We start from the raw sequence: 6000 nt of genomic DNA, 5'->3' as shown, positions 1-6000 counted from the left end.
TCATTTATTTATTTTTATTGTAAATCGCCCAGAGACGTAAGTTTTGAGTGGTATAAAAATATGTTAGATAGAAAGATACATAGATAGATATCATCACAGTGTGTCAAACACAAGGAAATTTTTATTGTGTTTGACAAGAGCACTGGAAATATTACAATAGGGACTTTCCCTAACTCTTAGATTTCTGTACCAATCCCATTACTTCATTGTCACATAATCAGTAGGAAGTGAAACAATAATAATTGTTGTAACTTTTATAGTTTTAAATAAAATATACTTTAAAGTTAGCCTAGCAACTGTGGAAACTGAAAACACACCTTCTAGGTTGATGGGATTATGACATCACTTTCCTGTCCTTCTCTGGAGCAGAGATACTGCAGTTTATTTGCTGCTTTTCTCTGCCTTCTTTGCTGCCAACTAACAGGCTCCAAAAGTATCAAGGTGAGAAACTACATGGAGGGGGGAATTCATCAAACTTTGCTACCAATGAATGAGGAGGTTGCAGCTCTGATTTGCGTGGGATACTGCTGGGGGTGGGTGGGTGCTGAGGAACTCTCTCTTTCTCTGATACTACAGGCCTTATTAAGATATGTCTGACATCTCTTTTGAGCCCCAAGTGAAGTGCCATAAGGTTAGTATTTCTCCAACCCACTTAGGGGTGTGCACAAAACTGGGTTGCCTGGTTCGGTTTGAGTCCAGACTAACCTCCATTTATGTACAAATCGCATGGTTTGTGCAGTCTTCAGCCCATTCCAGGCCTGACCTCCGTTGCGGTGGCCATTTTGGAGGCTATGAGGGGGAGGGGGGACTTCTGGAGACCCCCTCACAGCCAAATCTAAGCTTCTGGACCAGGTGGCAGTAAGTAGAATTTAATTTTATAACTTTAAAAAAAAATTAACCGTGAACCAGCACCCCTCGAATGGCCGGGGGTGGGGGGTTCAGTCCAGTAGTGAACTGAATGGTGTGTGTGTGTTCGGTTCAATATCAGACCATCCAACTGAATCGATTCAATGTCGAACCTGTTCAGTATTGAACCTGGCCGTACATCCCTAGCACCCCACCACACACACAACAGGAAGAAATCTGCCCTAGCATTTGCTGTTAGGCAGAGCCCAAGAATAACTAACAGTGGTGCCTTTGCATTACTGTTAACTGCAGAGTGTCCTCCCTCTATACACCCAGGATTAGTGCTGAAATGGAATCTTTCTTGGCAGGGGATGTGGTGGTGGTGGGTGCTTTTATCCCTACCTTAATGTAAATTATGCCAAAGATCTGCCTCCTATCTCTGCAGCTGAAGTATCAATCGGGGTGTGTTTTTCCTTCTCTTTCCAGGATTGCAGTTTTCTGCTAACTTTAAAGTATTTCTTTAGTGAAACTATAACAGCTAGAGCAGAGATTCTCAGCCTTCCGCAGATGTTATTGGACTTCAACTCCCATAATCCACAGCCCCAATGGCCCTTGGTTGTGGATTATGGGAGCTGAAATCCAACAATATCTGGGAACCCAAGGTAGAGAATCCCTGAGCTAGAGCACTGATTTCCCCCCCATAGGTATTGTATGAGTAACAGTTGACAACACAATGAATTCTGAAATTTCAGGGAAATCCCCACTACCAGCACTCCTGGCTTCTGGCATGTTGCAATAGCAATAGCAATAGCACTTACATTTATATACCGCTCTATAGCTGGAAGCTCTCTAAGCGGTTTACAATGATTTAGCATATTATCCCCCAACATTCTGGGTACTCATTTTACCGGCCTCGGAAGGAGGAAGGCTGAGTCAACCTTCAGCCCCTGGTGAGGATCGAACTTGTAACCTTCTGGTTACAGGGCGGCAGTTTTACCACTGCGCCACCAGGGGCTCTAACTAAGTCAGGAGGAAGAATGGGGAGTGAAATTTTTCTCTCTAGTCTCCGGCAGTCAGATAAGGTAAAGGGGGAGGAAAGGGATTGCAAGGAGGCGGCAGGCAGGCAGGGAAACTGAAAGAGGATTGTAGGACAGACTAGAGGTGGTCCTGTTGCATTCCAAATCATATCACTGGGCATGCAACAGGAACCAGATTCAGAACTGGGGAAGAAAATTATAAACTATTTTCTGAGCTGAGAGTGGAGATAGTTGGATGATACAGTATGATACAATAGCATGATCCAGGTGTCTCTAATGTTTTGCTATGGAACAATCACAGATCGAGGGAATGATTTTTATTCTCAAAATGTTGCAAGGAAGTATTAGATGCCCCAGCCCTCATACCATTTCTCCAGTCAAATTAGCATCCATAGCTTGGCTGCATTTAGAGGGGTAAAAACCATCAGGAGATCAATCACAAATCTCCTGGCATAATTCTGTGAAACATTTAGCCTTCAGCTGTGAATAATAAACTGTTGAGCAATCATGTGATGAAAAAGTAAGTGATATCCATGCATGCATGTAGCAACCCTCAAACATTTCAGAAGTGGGGTGGGTGGCTGGGTGGGCAGAGAACCGCTCTTACAGGCAGAAGTGCACCTAGGTAATTTTGGAGCCTGGAACTAAGGGCCTTTGGAGGAGGGTTCTCCCTGCTGGAGCCCTCCCCCCAGCTGCAAGTTAAACACTATGCGCGCACACACACACACACACACACACACACCACGATACACATAGTATCTTTAACACATGGGTTCTTGAGGGCACAAACAGCAACTGAACTCACAAGAATGTAAGAATATAAACACAGGCATATTTATGCAAATATACATTAGCAGAAACATTTCAACACATAGCTTAACATATTCCCATCCCACATATTTCTTTCCCCACTTCTGCCTCTGTCTCTAAAGCATCTGGCACAGGTCATAATCACACTCGGCTGCCCAGAACAGTGTGGGACAGCGGTGACCACACCATGGAGGACAGATTTGGGGAGCCCCAGGGCCCTGGACTTCAGCCCCGACATCCAGGGGTAAGAGTGCCTCTACTTATAGGAAGAAAAAGCAAAGCCCAAGCAATGTGCCTGTCCAACTGAAAGTCTTGAAAGGCAGATTCTGAAAATAACATTTTATAAACATTGGCAGCTAATTTCCATATCATTTGTCAACACTTTTGCTCCTGCCCAAGAAGTTTTACTAGCATTTTCTTGACACTCAAAGACACTTTTGTTGTTTTTCTTTCAGAGACCCACCTGTTTAAATATTCTCCTGCATAATAGCCATATTTCTGAAACAGATGCACAAGTGCACCTTACCAACTGAAGGTTATGTTGGTACCAAGAAGCCCCTGGTGGCGCAGTGGTAAAACTGCCGCCCTGTAACCAGAAGGTTACAAGTTCGATCCTGACCAGGGGCTCAAGGTTGACTCAGCCTTCCATCCTTCTGAGGTCGGTAAAATGAGTACCCAGAATGTTGGGGGCAATATGCTAAATCATTGTAAACCGCTTAGAGAGCTCTGGCTATAAAGCGGTATATAAATGTAAGTGCTATTGCTATTGCTAAGAAGGTTATGTTGGTACCAACTATCTACATAACCTTCATGATTAATCTGGTTCCTGGTGTTTTTTTTGGTGTCTATACCATTCTTGTGGCATACCAGAAATATCTGAGAGGAAACCTGAGTTCAGTGCTTCTCTGTAAACATATTTCACATGCTTTGGAATCCTTTAAAGCAGAAATATGCATTAGAGAGGTGAGAGCAGAAGTGCTAAGAAACGATTTAGCAAGTTGTGATGTCCACCGTGCTTCTCTAAGTTCCCTTTTAATCAGTTCAGCGTATTGGCACTAAAGAAGAAGGTAGATTGGATGTGAAAAAACAGAACTTTCTGTGAAATAATAAAAAGAAATGTATGTGCACCCTTTACATTTGGATACTCTCTTTTGAACGAAGGAGAGCTAAAATTATCAAGAGCAATTCACAATAATGAGGCTGTGATTGCCTTTTGTCAGAAGATTCTTGTGTCTCATCCGAGGGGGTGCCCTAAACCTCAGATTTTCAGGGCCCACAAGAAGTAGCTTCAGGGAGGAAAGCGGGTGGAGAACCTATCTTGCAGGAACTTCCTTCTACACATGCTAGGATTATATTAAGCTGGAGCTCATTAAAACAAGTGGAACTCACACTGACAGACAACCAGTCAACCAATAATAAAAGACAGCCTTGTCCCAAGTCCCTCCCCCAATAACTTAGGAGGCATGTCAATCCCACAGTATGTGGAGCATGCTGCACACCAATTCCCCCCTCAATCTGCCCACTCACACAACAGTGTCCAGAGTGTATCCACCACATCCACTCTCCAATTCATTTTCACCTCCATCTCCCTCATGTGATGGTTGTGATGGTGGTGGCCATTTCCACCAGTCACCCTCCTCTTCTCCTCCCACTCATCCCATACTGCCTTTTCAAAAGGCAGAGGGTGGGAAATGGAATGGCAGGAAGTGTGGTAAGTTTCACTGAATTAGTTGCATTGACTCTTGAATAAATATGCATAGCAACAAGCTATATGTTTCTAATATTTTTTCCCTTTCCAAACTTACTGCATTATTGTTTTAACAAATAATTTTTTAAAAAATAGCCAGCATAAAACTGTACATTCGGAATAACAATAAAAGGTTACCAAACCCAATAAAATAAGGAAAGAAAACAAATTGGAAATAAATTCTTAAATCATTATTTACCATTCCAATTAATCCAATAGCAAGCAGTTTTAAAAGGTATATGATAATAAAATTGTCAGTACTCAATTAACACAAAACAAATATTTGAATGGCTTCAGTTCATATGAATGTTGGTTTGCAATATAAGTTTCACACAGGAAACAGACTCTCGTAAATGTAATGTTTCTGGTTTGAATAGTTTTGCCTCCCTTTTGTGATAGCTGTTGTAACAATTGTCTCACATAACACATTTCATTCAGGACTGCTTCTTGCCTCACTATTAAAAATACAAATGAATGATCAGTTCTGAAGAGAAGTGAAAAACAAAATACTGAATTCAACAGACACATTTGTCATCAAGCGAAAAGACACACAAACTCTGGAGCCATCTTCAACCATTGCTTGAGGGCCAGTTTAGACAATGAATAGGATCAAGGACAAAGATTCTCACTTCTGTGTGAAGGACTGACGTTTGAAACCTCCTTTATCTTTTTTAAAAAATTAAACAATCTTGCATATATATGAGGCTGTAGCTCAGTGGCAGAGTATCTGTTTTGCATGCAGACAATCCTTGCTAACTTGGCAAAGAGGCACCTTTTAACGTGGTGATTCTCTTTATTTAACAGGGGGAGAGTAACTGGCCCTATCCACCCCCAGCACAGTACCTCCAGTGATTGTTGCTGGTGTCTATCTTACATTTCTTTTTAGACTGTGAGCCCTTTGGGGACAGGATTCCATCTTATTTGTTATTTCTCTGTGTAAACCGCCCTGAGCCATTTTTGGAAGGGCGGTATAAAAACCGAATATCTATCTATCTATCTATCTATCTATCTATCTATCTATCTATCTATCTATCTATTCCTCTCCTCTACAATCAAGAACATCTTCCAGCCAGTAAACAGTTGCATTCCAACTGTCCTTAACAATCACAGGCTCCACCTCCCTATCTGCAAATGGAATCCCCACTGTCCAATCACCATGGTGCCACAGGCTCTTCCTTCCTATCTGCATATGGAATCTCCACTGCCCAGTCACCATAGTGCTTCTGCTTGCCAATCCCATGCACGGGATACAGGTACGCCTTAGAGCAGGGATTCTCAACGTTGGGTCCCCAGATGTTATTGGTCTTCAACTCCCATAATCCCTAGCCCCAGTGGCCTTTGGTTGGGGATTATGGGAGTTGAAGTCCAATAACATCTGGGGGCCCAACGTTGAGAATCCCTGCCTTAGAGAATTATATAGATAGATAGATGGAACCCTGTCCCTAAAGGGCTCACAGTCTAAAAAGAAATGTAAGATACGACACCAGCAACAGTCACTGGGGGTACTGTGCTGGGGTGGATAGGGCCAATTACTCTCCCACTGCTAAATAAAGAGAATCA

At 42.6% G+C, this 6000-nt stretch overlaps 1 long non-coding RNA gene across 1 annotated transcript in view; it reads left to right on the top strand.

Moving 5' to 3' along the window:
• The first annotated feature begins 369 nt into the window (after positions 1–369).
• The window catches only part of LOC128348157 (uncharacterized), a 28045-nt gene continuing 22414 nt past the window's right edge, over positions 370–6000 (top strand). The window contains exon 1 of the long non-coding RNA XR_008317972.1: positions 370–441. This is a non-coding gene — a long non-coding RNA (uncharacterized LOC128348157). The remainder of the gene's footprint in view (positions 442–6000) is intronic.

This window comes from Hemicordylus capensis, chromosome 1 (assembly GCF_027244095.1).
Source record: "Hemicordylus capensis ecotype Gifberg chromosome 1, rHemCap1.1.pri, whole genome shotgun sequence".
Classification (NCBI taxonomy): Eukaryota; Metazoa; Chordata; class Lepidosauria; order Squamata; family Cordylidae; genus Hemicordylus; species Hemicordylus capensis.
The sequence above is the reverse complement of the archived record's forward strand: the minus strand, read 5'-3'. Positions and strand labels throughout refer to the sequence as shown.